Raw genomic sequence first — 18,404 nt, 5'->3', positions numbered from 1 at the left:
AATTAGATGTGATGAGAACAGCTGAAAAATATTGTTAATCCTTACCTGAGGGTATGGTTATTGATTTTTAGAGAGAGGAAGGGACAGAGAGTGAAAGAGAGAAATATTGATGGGTTGCCTTCTGCATGTGCCCCTAACCAAGGATTGAACCCGAAACCCAGGTATGTGTCCTGAATAGGAATCAAACCCACAGCCTTTTGGTGTACAGGACGATGCTCCAACCGACTGAGCCACATGGTCCAGGGCTGGAAATATTTTATATTTGCTTCTATAAAATGCTTCATACCTAAGGGAGTAGCTAGTGGTTATTAAGTGAGGCTTTTGGAATGAAGAGAAATTTAGCCATTTACTTGGGGTTTCAGGATCTCCTCATAATTACCAGAAACCCATTCATACCCCTTCCTTCCTATATACAAGATAAAAGTGGGATCGAGGTAGCAACTGAGGTAATATGTGCCCGTGACCCAAACTGAACCCACAACCCTTCAGTCTGTGAGCCAACACTCTAACCACTGAGCAAACTGGCTAGGGCTAGAGGAGAATTATTTTAATAACTTTAAAACAAGTAATTTGAACTGTCTCTAGTAGATTATACCTTAAGGACAAAAAGAATTACAATGAAGTATGAAACAGTATTCAGTAATGAAACTGGTATTTTCAATAATAACACTGCTATGATGAAACTATTCTGTACACATTATTGGATTAGGCAAGTAAGTAATTATATTAATAGTATGAGGAACCAAAGTTTAACATACAAGAAATAGATACAGACATAAAATATTTTAAAATGTTAATTAAAAAATCCCTGTATCTTTAGTTTTAAATGGAAACTATCAGTGTAAACCCTTCTCGGAAACATCTTTATTGGTTTTGATCAGTGAAAATGGCTGGTATCTCAACACATCATCAATGATTACCCCTCATCCAGAAGCGGACTCTTAATTCCATTTTCCACAGAAAGCAAGCAGAGCTTCTCAGAATAATGGCTAGTTCTAGATCTGATTCAGGTATAATATATGGATTGTAATGACAGAAACAAAGGATTCATCAAATACTACCAGTGGTGTGCAAAAAAACAACAAACAAGCCAATTTAAAAGTGTCTCTGGTTAGAATGAGACAACTTGAACATCATAAGGAATAATGACTACAATGGATTAAAACCCATACAATATGGTTAAAAATCCATGATTTCAAACTTAAAATAAAACAACTAAATTGGTCAGCCTGAGCTATTTCTAGCACATCAATGTATTATTTGGAAAACTGGTAAATAGAGCAAAAACTATCAACATATCCTGCCTGTCCGATACACACTCTCTTCAAGGTAATCAAACAGTTGGTGGACAGAAAATAATTCCAATAGCAGGGAGGGGAAACAGAGATGAGGAATAAAAATATGGCTATCATTGATAACTGGGCTGAATTTGTGAGATGGGTGGACACAAGTCTTTATTATACTATTCTATTTTATTATGTCTATTTGAATATCTCTATAAAGAAAGGTTTAAAATGCCAAAACAACTGATAAGGAAAAGAAAGAGTGGAGAGTTGGGGAAGAGGTAATGACTCTGCCTGCCTGGGGGGCAGAGTGTGCAGCCAGCTCTGCATTCTGTGAGCACAGAGACAGGGGGAATGCACAGGATCTCAGGGAGGCATTGGGGACTCACAAAAGTGCCTGCCACATGGGAGAAACTCAAATTTACCTGTGCACCGAGTGGATTAAAGGTAGAGGAGGGCCAAAAGCTCTAGAGGTTTTGACTTTATATACTGAGAGGTCATGGAACGTGTTCGAGAAGTAGATTTAAATGTTTCAATCTGTGCTTTGGAACTATAATTCTAAGTGTGAAAAGTAATGTGAAAAGTCTGGATGAAGAGGTTAGACATTGCTGAGAGAGAAGTTAGTTGCTATATTAAGATATCATTCTAGATAATAGAGGATAAGTTAATGAACTAATGGGGTTGCAATAGGAGTGCAAAACAAAACAAGGGATATATGAGACATTGGAGATTTAGAAGCATCAAAATGATACAACTGACTGAATATGGGAGGAAAATGGGAGCAAATGAATCTGTGTGTGTTTATTGAAACTTCTTAAAAGGGTTTATTAACCTAAATTAACAAGGGGAAGCGTTTCTCTTTGATGAATTTAACCAGGAATATGTGTGTGATTTTATATATATATATAAATGTTATTTATATATATTATTATTATTTATATGTTATTTACTCTTATCAACCACTGTTAAGCTAAAGAGAATTAGGTCAACTTAATTTGACCATTTGCTTTTGCTCAAGGCTACAAACAGCAAATTAATTCTTCCTCCAATTCAGAAAAGAAATAAATCAATTGCCCTTGCTGAAGGATGCTATTCGGAGTGATTTTAGGAAAAACAAAACAAAACAAACTCAGGTCATTCCAAAGTGATATCTGCAAGAGCTGCAAAAAGTTAAGAGTAAGATAAGCACTAATTTATGATGTCCTTCACCTCTACAATGATACACTTAATAGAGAACATGTTTGACCACCAGGTGTTTTCAGTATTTTCATGAATAAAAGTACTATGCTGCACTGTCTGAGATAAAACAGTGTTTATGTAGGACGGGTTTAAGACTAAACCTTACCATAGCACTACAAAGACACAATATCCATTCACCCCTAGGACAAGCTCTTCATACCCTAAAGTTTCCTGACTCCCCTCTCTCCCCAGGTTTCTGAATAATATTCTCTTTCATAAGAGACTGAGGGACACTGGACCATGAGGTGATGAAGGACAGAAATAGATTTTACTTATTTGGGTAGCCCAAGCATCTGCCAGTGATTAGTAAGTATCCAAGGAAAGAAAGAAGGAAGCAAGCAGTTTAGTTTATACATAGGAAAAGAGAAAAAGAGTGAAGAATACGGAGGTAAAAAAAGAAAGACAAAATAAATATACATAGTATACTGCAGTAGAAGAAGGGGTTTTAAACATGTGCTTGAATGAGGGGAGGGTGTATTGGATAGAGTTGAATTATAGCTGGACAGGGGGAAAAATCTAGCTTAAACTCTTGGAAAGCCTGGATATTTGTCCGACTACTGGTCAAGCTAAGAGCAGTGGGATTTGTAATGTAAGCACCAGGGGTAGCTGATATATTTTATTTTTTTACCCGACACCAGCTTGACTAACTGACAGTAGGGGCATGAAAACACCATTAGGAACTTTTGCCTTGAAGTTTCTCCAAGCCAAAATGCACCACACATCTCTTGGTGGTTCAACTAAGAGACAAAGCAGGTCTTCATGGAATTAAGGACCTTAGTCTCATGAGTGCTTTCAAATAAAGAAACATGAAGTCTTTACAAACTACCTCATTAGGAAAAGAACAGGAGGCGAGTGGGGAAAAGTGGTAAGTAATTTGGGAGCTTGAGAAAAGACTGCTTCAAGTATAGCATCTGTTTTGAATGGTCCACTGATCACATTTGCTAAATTTGAACCTAAGAGCCATCACTGAAGTCCCGAGCAAGCACCCATTAGCATCTTCTATTTTATTGGTTTCTTCTTAGATTGTGCTACAAAATGATAATAAACCAACCCCTCCACATTGCTGACAACTGCTTCAGAAAAAGAGTGTGATACCAAGGACTTTTGGAAAAACAAACAAGGATGGTGTAGCCCAGGGTCAATGAAGGAGATGTTGAATGTGTTGCCTTTCATGATGCCTCATTTTTTTCTTTTCTTCCAACTAAAGCATTAGTAACAAAAGTCCTCTTATTGTCTCTGAAAACCAGTAAGAATTAGACTTGCATAATCTGAACCAATGAGCAGATGGAATTTTGATTTAGGAAACTCTTATTCTGTTATTTGGGTTTAGGTCTAAAATCATAAGTCTCATAACTTTCTATTTCCAGGACGAAGCAAATTAAATCTCTTAAATCCCTCATAATTTATTCAGGCTGACCTATGGGGGAAATATCAGACTTAATGCCAGGCTATTAATGTTTTAAATCAGGTTAACAGATATTTCACTATGGGCCCCATATTTCAGTGCTATCTACATTTTATTATGTACTAGAGGCCCGGTGCACAAAATTCGTGGGGGGGGAGGGTTCCTCAGCCCGGCCTGCACCCTCTCGCAATCCGGGACCACTGGCTCCTAACTGCTCATCTGCCTGCCTGCCTGATCGCCCCTAACAACCTCTGCCTCAGAAGGTCATTTGGCTGTCCAGTCTAATTAGCATATTATGCTTTTATTACTATAGATTGGGCTGGATGGACAAGATCAGACATTACTCATCAATATTTGCAGCTGAGACATCACCTTTTTCATACTTTAAATTATCATTTCCAAATGATCAACTGACAAGCTATCAAAAATTTAGAATTCTCCTTTTGATTCTCTGGAGTTAATATTCAGTCAAATGAGCAGATGATGAAGAGAAAGCAAATGACAATATCCCTAAAGTTAAACTACATAGAGGCATAAGGAAAAACCAATTTAAAAATATATTTCATTCATTCACATTCCAATAATGAGTTAAATATTTTTGGAAATATATATATATATATATACATACTACATTGATTAATGGCTGTAAAATAGATGTAAATGTTGGTGAAAGTTTAGCAGTTAACAGGAACATCTTACTGTTCTCAGGAGATCTTTTGCAGGCACAGAGCAGGTTGTACCTGAAGAGTTACCAAAAATGCAGTCATCAGAATAGGGACAGGGACCTAGGGCAGTATCTGGGAGGCACGAGGATCTCAGAGGTCAGCGGGAACTCAGTGTGGGCCAAACCATGTGTGGCAGCATTCTAACAGAGCCTGCCCCCCTCTGCCTCAACAGTAGAACTGCAATGCAGAAAAAAATGCTGGGGTCTTCCCAGAGCCTGTGGGTGCAAATGGAGGTAATAGGTGAGAAAGTTACATGGAGCCAGCATTTCTGGAGGAAATGGTTCACATCTACTCTTTGTTCGAATGTCTTTAGCAATACATGACTTGTTGGGCACTTATATTTGCCATTTACTTACTGTGTGACATCTGACAAGTTACCTAACCTCATTGCTTCCCAGTTTCCCTTAGAGCAAATAAGAATCCACCTAACATGGTTCTTGTGAGCATGAACTGGTGTAGGCATTTTCTTTGGTTATCTATCATCAGGTAACAAATCACCCCACAAGTTAGTGGCTTAAAATGATGACAGCATTTATTTGGTTCAGAAATCTGCAATTCACACAGGGATAGCTTATCTCTGGTGCCCTCGTCACCATCCGGGTGGCCAAAAGGCTGGGACAAGAATATTCTGACAACCCTCCTTCTCACATCTGGAGTTAATGCAGTGTCAGCTGATACCTTGACTGGACCTGTCACCCAGATAATGGACATGTGGCCTCTCCCTAGGGCCTGAGCCTCCTCACACCACAAAGGGTGAGATATAGAAGTGTCCCAGCAAGAGAGCCAGCAGTGATGTCACTGTGTGTCACTTAAAGCAGAAGCCACACCATCACTTCCACTGCATTCTGTCAGTGAGGCTACCACAAAGGCCCATCCAGTGTCAGGAGGAGTGGGAACAGTCGCCACACTTGATAGAGAGGTGTCAAATTTCTGGACAACATGTGAGAACAGGAATATTGGTGGAGCCAATTTTGGAAAAATCTGCCACAATTATATACCCAGCACTATACTAGGCAATATGAGAAATACAGATTTCTATGTCCTTGAGGATAGAGAATTCCTGGCAGCTTAAAAGTCTGATAAATGTTAGTTATTGTTATTAACATTTTAACCATTACTTACTTTACAGATACCTATAGTATCAGTTATAAAGGTCTTTTATGGTTTTTTGTGAAATTTTTTAATCAATTCAGTACATTTTCATTGAGCCTCCAGTACTGTATACAGAGAACTATATTGTTTAGTAAAGTTTAGCTGGGTTTATAGAACCTTAAACTTCTCCTTACAAACTTTTATAATCCATTTATAATCCATTTAAATCTCCCAGAAATCATATATACATAATATTAAGAAAACAGAAACTAAGAAAGGTAGGTAATTTGCTATCTTCCACTAGCGTGTATGTTTCCAGAAGAGAAGGATTGTATAGGGTGTGGCCACTCTCCTCACATCAGCACCCAGCAGGTGATCCATAAATATGTGTGGTTGCTAATGCCTCCCATTCATTGTAGACTCAGAGATGGGGTTCTATAAGTAAATGGATTTATGATCTTGGTCCTTGTGCTAACTCAGTATCGGAATCATCAAGCTAGAAGAGCAGTCAGAGGATGGTTTAGTGTCTTAAACTTGCCTGGGGCCTAGTACTGGGCAAATAAATATTAAGGGATGCTCAGAAATCGGCCTTTAATGTGTCTGTCTTTGAAGTGATATTTACCACTGGGTTATTTGTATCTGGCTAGCAGGTAGCCATCCAGTTCTATTTGGAAGTTGTTGAGAAATTATAAAAATAAAAACTGAAAAAGACAAGAGATTAATTTTTTTTTTTTAGATCCTACAATAATGACTTCACTCTACGTAGGCCTTATTTCTGGCCTGCTAATTTTCAAGTATCTGCACCTCCAACTTGGGCATGTTGCCAACTGAGTCTCTTCAATGGCAAGAGATATACTATGTCCTGCTGCGAAGCTCAATCATGCCCAGTTCTGATGACACCCTCATAGTGAGCGCTTTCTACTGCCTCCTCATGAGATCACGGAGGAAATACTTCAATTCTTGTTTTCTTCGCATCACTGCTAACCTAAAGCTAGAAAATGTATTCATGATGCAGCATTTATCATTTCATTAATTCTAGGGGAGGATTCAGCTGGGGCAATAAGAAAAGGTTTGCAACAGAATCTTGCCCTAAGCTTAGCCTGACATTCTATAACAGTGATTCTCAACCTTGGCTGCACTTTAGAATCACCTGGGAATCTTTAAAATCCTGATTTCTGGGCCTCATCCTCCAGAAATTCTGTTTCTTTCTTATGGGGTGGGGCCACAACATTAGTAACAAAGAAACAGAATTTCCGGAGGATGAGGCCCAGAAATCAGGATTTTAAAAAGATTCCAAGGTGATTCTAATGTGCAGCCAAGGTTGAGAACCACTGTTCTATAACAATGCCTTGAGTAAGAAAATAGAGTATTAATTTCAAGCTGCAGTACTAAAAATCTCCCACTTATCCCAAACTTTATCCCAACTCTCCAAGCTCTCTTCTCAGAAAGTAAAAGCATTTTCTTTAGATGACATGTCTGTTACCTCCTGGCATTACTTCCATCAAAGTCACCTTCTCCTTTCCTCCACCTGGGTCTTTATTCTCCCTTTCACCAGTCAAGATGTGACATTAATTGGATTAGGAAACTGATATTCACTCAGATTCTGCATCTCTCTTTAAACTCACCAGTAGAGCCCTATTATCAGAAGGCGGCTCTGGGGAACCTTTTTCTTTTTTTATTAAGTTATTACATACATGTCCTTATCCCCACATTACCCCATCTCACCCTCCTGTTGTCTGTGTCCATTGGTTAGGCCTATATGCTTGCATATAAGTCCTTTGGTTGATCTCACCCCTTTACCCCACCCTCTCCTACCTTCCCTCTGAGGTTTGATGGTCTGATTGATGCTTCTCTGTCTCTGGATCTGTTTTTGTTCATCAGTTTATGTTGTTCATTATATTCCACAAATGAGTGAGATCATGTGATATTTATCTTTCTTTGACTGGCTTATTTCATTTAGCATAATGCTCTCCAGTTCCATCCATGCTGTTGCAAATGGTAAGAACTCCTTTTTTACCACCGTGTTGTATTCCATTGTGTAGATGTACCACAGTTTTTTAATCGACTCATCTATTGATGGGCACTTAGGCTGTTTCCAAATCTTAGCTATTGTAAATTGTGCTGCTATGAACATAGGGGTGCATATAACCTTTCTAATTGGTGTTTCTAGTTTCTTGGGATATATTCCTAAAAGTGGGATCACTGGGTCAAATAGGAGTAAACCATCAACAAAACAACAAGAAAGCCCACTGCATGGAGAACATATTTGCAAATGTTATCACTGATAAGGGTTTAATCTCCAACATTTACAGGGAACTCATACAACTTAACAAAAGGAAGATAAACAACCCCAATCAAAAAATGTGCAATGGACCTAAATAGATACTTTTCGAAAGAAGACAGAAGAAAGGCCAAAAGACATATGAAAACATGTTCAAAGTCACTAATCATCTGAGAGATGCAAATCAAAACGACAATGCGGTACCATCTCACAACTGTCAGAATGGCTATCATCAACAAATCAACAATCCTCATGCACTGCTGGTGGGAATGCAGACTGGTGCAGCTGCTGTGGAGAACAGTATGGAGTTTCCTCAAAAAACCAAAAATTGGGAACCTTTTTCTGCCAAGGGCCATTTGGTTATTTATAACATCATTCTCAGAGCATACAAATTATCAACTTAAAAATTAGCCTGCTATATTTGGTCAAACATTGCATTAACTCACCCCTAATGCCTTTGCAAGGCCAGACCAAGTGATTTTTCGGGCCTTTATATGGCCTGCGGGCGGGACGTTCCCCACCCCTGCTCTAGAGAGTGAGGTGCTAACAAACAAACAAACAAGATTTTCAACATTGTACATACAGTCACTCAAACTACTGACTTTGAGTGTGTTCATCATTTACAAAATAATACTTGCCTTACATAAATCACAGAAATTACTTGGAAACAAACGAAATATTATATGTAAATGTTATTTTTAATTTATAACTGTATTAATACAAATTTAAAACAAAATACAGTTTTAAGAAAAAGATATGTCACTGTTCTTGGACTACAAGACCAAAAGGGATTTCAAAATCACCTCATATATGTGTCCTGTGCTCAGATAAGAGCAAGTCTCCCTGTGTCAGTAGAAATTTTCCTTTCACAAAAGTCGATACTTTATTTCTCACAGTTTAATCATCCCCAGAGATCTTTCTCAGTTTTCATCAACCAGTTGTTTTTTACCAGTAAGTCTCTATATTTTAGAGTTCTTTTTTAAAAAAATAGTAAAATCAAAGATTGTCAATGACATTAGGATAAAACCTTAATTAGAATAGGAGACAAGGACTTACAACCAAAGTTGCTACTCACAAGCCAGAGATTTGGGTTGGATTTAAGTTTTAGGGAAGAAAAACTTGCTCAGAACTGACCTAATTCCAAACTTTAATGACTGTGTCCTCTCGACAAAAGATTTCCTACTTATTAACATATTCCAACTCCTCTTTATTAAAGTTTACAATTTCAAAACTTGAAAAATATCTGATTTTATCGCTCAAGATTAAGTCAGGGAAGTAGATATATAAATGCAATGAGATTAAGGGATTTATTACATACAGTAAGTACATCATTCTAGGAAAAGAAGGTGACGTGAAAGACCCCAGAATTCCAATAGAATTGGAAGATGGAAGAAAAGGTCATACTTACTAGCATTACCAAAACACTGTTTTGAGTGGACCATTTGGGACTTGCAGGGAAATGCTGGAGAGCCAACTATTTCCAGCATCCAAAGTGGTACCAAGACAAGGAAGCTGTGGAGAGGCACAGGGGAGGCTGTTATTTCCATGCAGCTGTGCACTGTGTGTCTGTGGCCAAGCCTCTGAGCATGCGCCTGGGGATGCAGCTTGCCAAGCACACACAAGAAAAAGTAAGCTCCTGACTAATTTGGCCACTGAAGATACAGTGAACACTTTTAGATTAAGACAGTTTATCACTTACAAAGACGGTGAGAGGAAGACCAGCCAGACATCCCAGCTCCCTTGTCCCCACACACCAACAAGGATAACGCTGAAACCAAAGGTGCCAGATGCCAGCAACACAACTTGGACAGGTCGTTGCTGAGGAGCCTCTGCAGACAGCAGCTGAGAGGTTTTAGTCTGAAGCTCTATTCTGAGGGGTTAGGGCAGAAAGCCCCTTCCCTCATCAGAAGCTGCAAGGCGATGAGACACTGTCCTAACAGATATTTCAGGAAGCGGGAGGTAGGGAGGTGACTGGGAAATGAGCTCATCCTTGAAGGCTCCCCATCTTCTCATATGGTGGGAGGGTCATGAGATAGTCTGCCAAGACTAAGATAAGCTGCAGTTCAAGCCTTTCCTGGATTTTTTCATAACCTCACAGAGATCGCCTATCTTCCAAGCCCTCTGGGTAGATGCCTGGGTCCTAGGGACAAAGATCTGCAGTGAAAGTGTTAGGTGCTGTTACCTCTGACATTTCTATAAGCCATGAGAGTATGAAGCAAGCCCACCTTGTGAAGTTTTGATAAATTAGAGGCGGAGGATGCTCCCTAAAGCCAGCATCAAGAGGAGAGAGAAATGGTGAAACAGCCAGAGGGGGTGTATTCAACTTCAAGTTAGCTCCTGGAGACTTTCTGAACTGATGTGGAGGAATGTTCGCACCGCTAACCACCTTCTTCCCCTCCACCCCCTCAGTTGTGATGATTGAGGAAAATAATAGTGTTTTGTTATTACTTTGTATCCTCATACTGGTGTGAGATAGGAATTTCCCACACTTTTCTTTCTCTGAAAGAATAGATTAGGACTTAGAAATTAGAACTTAAACATTGAAAGTAGTGCTTGAAAGCTTAAGTAGATATTTTTATTCAATGTTTACCTTATCCATGTAGGTTTATGATTATTAATGAGTTGATAACAATGAAGGGCATAGTTGGTGAGCACAGGCACAACATGCAAATGTTTATCTGTGGTGTAAGTAGGTGCCAACATAGCCCTTTAATTTGAACAACAAGCTGTGAAGATTAAATAAGCATAAAGTTTAGGGTCCAAACCAAATAACTGTCTCATAATTAATTAGCTTGATTTTTAACACAGAGCCCGACTTTAAAGGAATTTTTGGATTGTGTAGTAACAGCTTTAGCATCTCCTAACCAGGTATGCAACCACTTCTACTTAAGACTGGCCTTCTTCACTATAAGCATCCCCACCCTTTATGCGGAAAGACTGAATATACAACCAGAAGCAGCTTGGAACATACTAAAATAGGACTCATACCCACAACCTTCATCAAATAGCAGGGAAAACTGACCTATAACCTGCAGCCGCCAGTTCAGGAAGTTAAATCACACCGTCTGTAGCACCCAACCCCAGTGGTTTTATAATTGATTAAGTACTGACAGCTTCCAAATTTCCCTCCCAACTTCCAACCAACCAACCAGAGAAAGCCAAATACAGTCCATTCATGAATATGCCCTGCCTCTAGTTAGCCAGCCTCCAGCTTCCCCATGTCAGCAGCCTCCAATCAGGGAACACCCGAAGCCTTCTCTTTCGTTCTTAGATAGCTTTTACACTCCTCTGCCTGTCTTTGAGTCTCTGCTAAAACCAGGTGATGCTGGCTGACTGACTCCATTACTCTACCAAGTTTTGAATAAACAGCCTTTGCTTATTTTTATGAGTAGTCTTCATTTATTTCCACAACGCTTAAATATACTTATTTAGTGTGGACAGCGTAAGTAATTAAAGACCAGTGAATGATTTTGAAATAATTTATTAGCAGTTGTAGAACCTTTACTTAGAGGTGAGTGGATTTGAAGAAATAAAAACAGAATTTCCTGAAATATCTGATAATAATATTTATAAGCTACTATTGAAGTGGTGACCATAGTCCAAGCCTGAGCTAAATGTAGCGTATGTCTAATCTCATTTAATCATTTCAACACTTCTAAGTAGTAGCTACTGCAGAGGAAGAACTCAAGGCACAGAGAGGATAATTCTCTTGCCCAAATCCAATAACCAAGGGAAATGGACTTCAAACCCAAATGCATCATTCTCCCCAGCCTAACCTTTCCCCCGGACCGCACTACTTACAGAGTTCTAAACACAGTGCTGAATTCCTCAAGAGTCAATATCTACTTGAGAAGCTAATATTAATTGCTTATGAAATCCTTCACTTTGTACCTGTGTTCTCGGCTCAAAAACAGAACTAATAAAGGTAAAAGCAGTCTTTGTCCTTAAGACCTCATATGATAGGTTAAGTGGGTAAAATGAAACAAAATGTATCACAAATATACTTGTTTGAGGATCAGTTTAGTAAATCAATAAGATCCAGACTTTGTAGTTGAGCTTATAAGATTTTGCATTAAATTTATTGGGGTGACATTGGTAAATAAAATTATATAGGTTTCAGGGGTATAATTCTACAAGACATCATCAGTATATTGCATTGTGTGTTCACCACCCCAAGTCAATTCTCTTTCCATCACCATTTATCCCCCTTCCTTGCTTCTACCTTCCCCCACCTCACCATCCCTCTGGTAATCACCATACTGTTGTCTGTCTATGTGAACTTGTAAGTTGTGACAATAGTAGGAATAGAAGAATGAGGCTACTAGCATGAACTCAGATCATAAACAAGGAATGAAGGAGGAGCATTTCTGACACATGTAATCATCAAAAGCCTTAGAAGTACATTTACAGTAAATGTGATGTTCTTTTCTCCCCTGGCATTCAGTATACCTGTGTCTGACAATGGTTTTCCTAAAACACAAGTCCTCACACTGATGCTGGCTTATGAAATCCCCAATCTAGGAGTGTCTTTATTAATCATAAAGAGACTGATAGGCAAGATGCTAATAAACAAACAAACAGAAAAGCAAAGCTGCTAGTCCACTGGTTCTCAACTCATGTTTCCTAAGCTAAACCTTATACCAAATAAATTTGAATTTTTGAAAAGAGTTGCCAACAGCTATAATTTTAAAGCTTCCGACATGATTACACTATGCATTCAAGTTGAAAACTGTTATTCTAGATCAGGGTTTCTCAACTCAGCACTACTGACATTTTAGGACAGATATATATATATATATATATATATATATATATATATATATATATATATGTATGTATGTATTAGAGGAAGGGAGAGGAATAGAGAGATAGAAACAATGATGAGAGAGAAACATCGATTGGCTGCCTCCTGCACACCCCTAATGGGTATCCAGGCATGTATCCTGACGGGAATCGAACATGATCTCTTCATTCATGGGCTGACACTCAAGCACTGAGCCATACTGGCCGGGTAGGACAGATAATTCTTTCATGGAGATTGTCCTATGCCTTGCAGAATGTCAGCGTCCCTAAACTGTTTCCATTACTTGTTAGCAGCACTTCCACCCCAAGTTGTGACAACAACAAAAAATGTTTTCAGACATTGCCAATGCCCCCCCACCCCCACCCCCCGAGGGAGCAAAATTGCCCTTGGTAGAGAACCACTGCTCCAAACCAAGATCTGCTCAAACATCATGCCATTGAGGTGTTCTAAGAGCAGACATCAGCATTCTGACTCCGATGACTAGAAACTCCCAAAGTTTCTTATTTAGTGCATCTGGGTGTGGCTCAATAGTCTGAGAGTATATTAGATCAATCATTGTATTTTAAAAATATGTTTATCTGCTTTATTTCCAACCTCTTAATTCCAGCATTGCCAGGATTCACTTCCCACCTTAGCTATTTTTAAAGGTCCCCATCATGTTTAAAAGTGCCCACAGAAGTTATATCTCCTCCTACCTTAGTGGCTGAGGTGCTATCCCATGTTAAAAGTGAGTAAACTATTATCCATGCTTAACACAGTGGCAATGTTTCTTTACAGATAAGGCTCCTCTTTAAAGCATGCACATTGCTTTTCAAAGACACTAATGAGGCAGCTATCGGCTCACAGATTCTTGCCAGGTGAGGAGCTTTCTCCCAGGTAGAGGCTGAAGTTTGGGTTCCCATGAACTTTCTCCTTCTTTCTGCTCATTATTAGCATGTAAGTGTTCACAGAGATATTTCATTTTAACCTGCTTTAGATTTAGAGTGGAATTATTTAGAGCTTCTATCTCCACCAATCTCTTTTTCAACCTTGTTTTTCAGAAGATCTTTATATCTATAGCTATATCCTATATAATAAAAGCCTAATATGCTGTGCCCGACCTTTTGACCAGTCGCTATGACGCACACTGACCAGCAGGGGGCAGACGTTCTGACCAGTAGGTTAGCTTGCTGCTGGGGTCTGGCAGATCGGGACTGGGCAAGATGGGCCGGACACACCTTGGAGCCCTCCCGCGGTCCCTCCCCAGCCCTGATCACACACCAGTGGGGTCCCTCAGCCTGGCTTGTGCCTTCTCGCAATCCGGGACCCATTGGAGGATGTCGGAGAGCTGGTTTCAGCCCAATCCCGGCAGGCCAGGCCAAGGAACCCCACCGGTGCACGAATCCATCCATCAGGCCTCTAGTCTATCTATAATCTTGTGCTGAACAGATTTCTTGATCAATTCTGAATATAGCAAGCCTTTGGGAGTATAAAAATGGAACAGCCTTCTCCTGGATGAGCTAGTGAAGCAAACATTTAATAATTATTAGCTCAATAACAGAAATATGTACTTAAAAGAGAAACAGACATTTGTCCTCTCATTGAAACTGTAAAGCATCTTAGTAGATATAAGAATTCCTGCCCTCCCCTCCATGCCTGGGAGCTTATTTTTCTGCCACAGTCAACATAGTGGAGTTGGGGAGTATATAGAATCCTAATAAATAACATACTAGTATTTCAGGTACTTAATGACTACATGCTAACCTCTTTACTGTGTTGTATTTTTTAAATTTTTTTTATTGATTTCAGAGAGGAAGGGAGAGATAGAAACATCAATGATGAGAGAGAATCATTGATCGGCTGCCTCCTGCACAGCCCCCACTGGGGATTGAGCCCACAACCAAGGCATGTGCCCTTGACCGGAATTGAACCAGGGACCCTTCAGACCAAAGGCTGACACTCTACCCACTGAGCCAAACCAGGTAGGGCTACTGTGTTGTATTTAATCCTGAGCTCTGCGCCTTGGGATTACCATAAATCACTATTGCTCTTCCCATTTTACAGCTGAGAAACTGAGGCTCATGTAATTCAGCTTCACAGGTCCCATACTTGCACAGTCTTCTAGTCACCAGATGTAGAGAAATTCTTCACTTTGGGTTCAAGGACCTCCAAGGAATCCACAGAAAGAACAGTAGTTCAAGAAAATTCTTTTTGTTTGTAATCCTGTATATATTACGGTATGCATTTACAAACATTTACATCAGTCTATAGTGGTGGCCTCCGACTTCAGCAGACTGCCATAGTGGCCCCTGGCACCAAAGTTAAGAACCCCTGATTTCCTTTTTTTATTATTTTTTAGGTTTTTTTAAAAAATATATTTTATTGATTTTTTACAGAGAGGAAGGGAGAGGGATAGAGAGTTAGAAACATCAATGAGAGAGAAACATCGATCAGCTGCCTCCTGCACACCTCCCACTGGGGATGTGCCCACAACCAAGGTACATGCCCTTGACCAGAATCGAACCTGGGACCATTCAGTCTGCAGGCTGACGCTCTATCCACTGAGCCAAACCGGTCAGGGCTCCTTTCTGATCTTCATTCATGGCTCCTTCCTGGGGCATATCATACCTTAATCTTGTGAAATCCTTTTTATTCTCCAGTGTCACAGTGAAATTCTTGAGTTTGGGGACCATGACCTGCTCTAAAGAGGCTTTTTCATATCATGTATAAGACAGGTAATATTTAAAGGTCAGATACCAACAGTTGCTTGAAGTCCTGTTTCAATGCATATAACATACATCAATTAAAACAACAATGATTCTATTTTATCCTGAAGTACCCCAAAGTTAAGCAACTTCACACCCTTTCTATTATTCAGTCTTCCAGGAACAGGAAGCTTACAACTAGCATACGTTTGATATTTCACCATTGATTACTTGAATGTGGTGATACATTATGATAGTCAGAAATGCTTTTGAAAGTCTCCAATATGTTATGGTCATAATAAAAGGTCCATATTGTGACACACAGACAAACAGTCTCAGAGGATAGAGACGGATGGAGAATGGCTTTCTCTATAGACTGAATGGTGAGGGAGAGCCTCTCTGACAGAATGACATGGTGCCCCTCTGACTCAGGTGGAATAGAAGAACCATCTGGGAGGAGAGAGCTCCATTAGAGCAGACTATGCAACAGCTCAGAGGTACAGACTGACTGGTGCATTTGTGGAGTAACAAGGGGGTGTTGCTAAAAATGAAAGGATAAGGTGGGAATGATGTCAGGGAAGTCGCCTGGACCAGACCTCATAAGGCTGCTAAGTCATGGTAAGGACAATAAATTTCATTTTGATAGGGTTGGGAAGTGTTGAAAGATTATGAGTAGAGGAGAACATAATGACCTCTTTTAAAAGAATCCTTGTGGCTTTTTAAAAACTTAATAAACTTAATTTTTCAGTGTATTTTAAATTCATAGCAAAAACTGATAGGAAAGTACAGTTTCCATATACCTCTTGCTCCCCGCACCTCCCCCCCACACACACATACATACACAATATTACCCAATATTCCCCGCTATTGACATCACACCCCATGGTGGCATATTTTTCTTTGTGGATTTTTTAGGAAGCAAAGAAATCAGGGAGACAAGGCTAGATGCAGAGGCTATTTAGGAAGCTATTTCTCTAGTCTAGTCAAGGGAGGAGGATGGCTTAAGTGAGCATCTGGGTAAAGGCAGGGAGAAGTTTCGTATTTGAAAGCCTACTAATTGGAATATTAGGAATGCTAAGAGCACCAAGAAGGGAGATATTAATTCCACTACATGTTAAGTGGTGCTCATTTCACCCCTCAATTTTCCCAATACTCCTCAATTTTTACTCTGTTGGATATCTTTTTAACAAGATCGGAGCTTCTGACTGTCTTCTATGGAACCAAATTGCTCAAGGTAGGATATATTAAATGGTTCATTACCAATGCAATTATTTATCTTTGAGTAAATATTTACTAAGCCCAACTTAGAACCAAAAGGCAGTTCTGACAATTTTAAGTCCCATTTCAGTAACAGGCCTGAAATGCTAATATTTTTTCGCAGCTCTTGATTAAATGAAACATTGAATTTGTTTGGACTTGCTACAAACCTTTAGGTGGGAAAAGGAGTTTGTGTTCCTGGAAGAAATGACCAAAATGGATAAAAACTAGTATTTCAGGTCTGCTGTCTGTTAACCGCTCTACAAATCAATACCTCAGCATTTCCATTCTGTCTAATGACAAATTCTCTTAAGGAAGAGAAAATCAGGCTCCACTTTGCCAACATTAAAATAAGCCATAGCTTTACTTTTTACCTGGAGAAATGTCAGCACTTTGTGATTTTTGGAGTATCAGTACACTAAGAATATTTTTTAAACATTGCACCTGGGAAAGTGTCAGGCTGCTTCTTGAAACGTGTTCAACAGACAGTGGAGAATGAAAGCCTTCAGTGCAACAATCCATGAGGAACTGAATCCTGCCAGGAACCCTGTGAGTTCAAAAGTAAACCTTCTCCCTCCCCTCCCCCCCTCCCCCCACGGAGCATTAAGATGACTTCAGCTCAGCTGACACCTTGATGGAGCCTGTGGAAGCCCCTGAAGCAGAGTGCCCAGGTAGCCAGGCCCAGAGCACTGACCAACAGGGTGTGAGATAATAAAAGCGTTTTAAGCCACCAGATTTTGGAGTAATTTGTTATGAAGCAGTAGGTAACTAATACAAGTTGCCTACCCCTAACACAGATTTAAATCTCAGCTTGGCATCCTAAAGAAAGTGAAGTTGAGATTTCTTTAATGGGGATTGCCAAACAGATCATGACTTCAGATATTAGTACTATAATTCCCTAAATCAAATATTTAAAGCCAAAGTGGAAAGACAACTAATGTGTAGTGACAGATTAAATATCTTTGGCCGAGGGGAAAAAAAAAATATATATATATATATATTTGCTGTCATCTTTGTGCAGGAGCCATGCTAATCTCAGTATTGTTCCAATTTTAATGTATGTGCTGCTGAAGCAAGCACTGGCTGGGAATATTTTGGTGTCTTTTCCCCCAATACAGATAAATGATGTCATTTCTTCATAATGACATTTCATTTACCATTTCTTAACTTGCATGTCAGTCTAAGGAAGAAGAAAAGACCAAATTTATGGTATTTTACAAATTCTAAGCATCTAAAGATCCTGTTTAAAGGGGTTAGAGGGCTGTTATAATTCTACTATAAACACAAAGACCTGAAAATATGGGCTATTTTGTTTTTGTTCTATTTTACCCAATAATGGCTCAAGGCAGATAACAGAAGACACAAAGTTTTGCTGTATTAATGGTTGACCCTAAACAATATTACACACACCAGGCTTGTCCTAGGCCTGATTCCCGGCTCTTGGATTCTGCTCCTTTGATTGCTATGATGCTATGTCAGCAAGAGAGAGAAAAGGAAAGAAAACAAATTCTCTCCTCCAGGTCGAAGGACTGCAGACTGTGCAGCAAAAATTGGGCCCATCAAGGGTGTCTGTCCTTCAGTGACAGAATAAGTGACTTTCCACGTTGAGAAATCACATTGAGGAAATTTGAGTC

The 18,404-nt window shown here is 39.5% G+C and overlaps 1 non-coding gene across 1 annotated transcript; it reads right to left on the bottom strand.

The window, feature by feature from the left end:
* Positions 1–17,746: 17,746 nt before the first annotated feature.
* LOC111826936 lies at positions 17,747–17,850 on the bottom strand. The gene has a single exon (XR_002830383.1). It is a non-coding gene; the product is annotated as a U6 spliceosomal RNA (small nuclear RNA).
* Positions 17,851–18,404: the final 554 nt, after the last annotated feature.

This window comes from Myotis lucifugus, unplaced genomic scaffold (assembly GCF_000147115.1).
Source record: "Myotis lucifugus unplaced genomic scaffold, Myoluc2.0 scaffold_111, whole genome shotgun sequence".
Classification (NCBI taxonomy): Eukaryota; Metazoa; Chordata; class Mammalia; order Chiroptera; family Vespertilionidae; genus Myotis; species Myotis lucifugus.
Note: the sequence above shows the minus strand (reverse complement) of the source record. Positions and strands in the feature narration are given on the sequence as shown.